The 1,861-nt window shown below is 48.5% G+C and overlaps 1 non-coding gene across 1 annotated transcript; it reads left to right on the top strand.

The window, feature by feature from the left end:
* Window positions 1–402: 402 nt before the first annotated feature.
* On the top strand, window positions 403–527 carry LOC146776261 (U6atac minor spliceosomal RNA). The gene has a single exon (XR_014974897.1). It is a non-coding gene; the product is annotated as a U6atac minor spliceosomal RNA (small nuclear RNA).
* The last annotated feature ends 1,334 nt before the right edge of the window (window positions 528–1,861 follow it).

Genomic DNA, 1,861 nt, shown 5'->3' with positions numbered 1-1,861 from the left:
TGCATTGGCCAGAGGGTATATAGGTGACCCTTCCACTGATCTTTGCCTTTTCCGGGAGCAGAAAGTGCCTCATTTCCATTCCTTTGTTACCAAGCCTTACTACCTTTCCTTTCTTAGTTTATGGAGCTACCGTGTCTGCGCAGTGATTTGCCACTTTTCCTTTTGTCTCGGCCTGGCCCGCTTACAACATGACAGTAGTGAGGCGATTACAGACGGGAGATTCTTGCAAACTCGTCTTGAGATTGCTGGAACATTTGGTCTTACTTTGCTTGAAATCCAACAGTTTGCGGCGAGCTAAGCATGTGCCTGGTATTCATAGCATCGCTGCTGAGGCCTTATCTGCCTCCAGACTGCATTTGCAGGATTTCCGTCCACAGGTAGCTGAGGAGATGACAGAATTCTGTGTTGTATGAAAGGAGAGCAGGCTAGCAGTGCCCTTGACAAGGATGGCCGAGGTCCTGTGGCCTTTACAACCCATACGGTTAAAGAACTTCCACTTACTTCGTGGCCTCTAACCATGTGTTCTCATCATATCTATGGAGAAATTTAAGTCCCCTTACCAGATTTAGTGGCGCTTCGCTTGCAAAGCACGCATTAATGTCTCATGAAATGTGCTCTGTGCTGCTAAACAGGAGGGCACAGCAGACATGAGTAGTTCCTTTCCCATTGAAGGGTCACCAGGGTGGACTAGACGCTAGCTATAAAAAGGATGGCAGGCGTCCCTTCGAGGCGCTTGTCCTGGGCCTCCTTTGTCTAGCTTGCCCAAGGTTCTGCACGTCTCCATACAAGACAACGTCATTTTATACAGCCTGCACTGCCTCCTTGTTTTACGGTGCTGGGCTTGTCTGGTTGAGCAACGAGTGGCTATTGATCAGTTTTAACTTTCTCAACCAGCTCGGGAGAGAAGTGGCAGCGATCAAACCCTGGACCCCTCAGGACTCCCATCTGTATCCCGCAGCTCGATTGGGATCTTGCCTGACTAATCGACCCAACACTGTGACATCTACTCTATTCATTCATCCGAATGAAGGCTGCATTATGTGTTACTAGTTTACGGTGCTTTTGACTGCTTCATCACTCCTAATGGTTCTTCTTCACATCTTCACAATCCTTTACAAGAAGAGCGGCCATGGGCTGGCAGGTCCAGGCATGCTGTGAGAGGAGGTACACAAAACAGATGGCTGGTCATCAAATCCTTGCAAGCACTACATTCACCCTGACTTGAAATTATGGTGGTTTGGTACACTGCAGTTTACTCTCTTGTCGTGTGCTCATGCTTATGTCGTATTTTGTTTTTAGTAGGTTGCCTTCCATGGTTGTGTCATTGGTTAGGTATTCCTGCGGGTGGCCTACAGGTTGCCACTGCTCTGTAATTACAAGCCGGCGGCCCTGAGTGATGTTTCCTTCTGCTAGTGTGGGATTGAAGGCCTCCACATTTCACTTACAACGGCTGATTGAGGTAACCAGGGGTTGCAAAGGAACTTCAGTCCCCGGACCTCATTGTTGTCCACATATGAGGTAATGACTGGGTAAAAGTGGGGCCGCAGGGGCCTCAAGGAGGCAATTCTGTAGGACTTTGCATAAATGGCCAAAGTTTTTCCCTGGGGTAACCATCATTTGGTGCCACATGGTCACTCGCTGAACTGTCAAGGTTGTGCCCCAGTCCGAGTTGCCTATGGAACATTCCGCATAAACTGCTGAGGGGTTAGGGTGTATATTTCTTATGGTTAGTTTTCACCTCTCAGACACTGGTTCAGATTGTTCAAGGACATTTGGGCGTTCACTCAAAGAATGTTTTGTGGTGGGGAGAGCAAAGGACCTCGTTACCCTTGTCGCCCTTGTGGTGGGATCTCAAATCCTA

This window comes from Triturus cristatus, chromosome 12, assembly GCF_964204655.1.
Source record: "Triturus cristatus chromosome 12, aTriCri1.1, whole genome shotgun sequence".
In the NCBI taxonomy this organism is placed as follows: Eukaryota; Metazoa; Chordata; class Amphibia; order Caudata; family Salamandridae; genus Triturus; species Triturus cristatus.
This window is presented reverse-complemented; position numbering and strand designations above follow the sequence as displayed.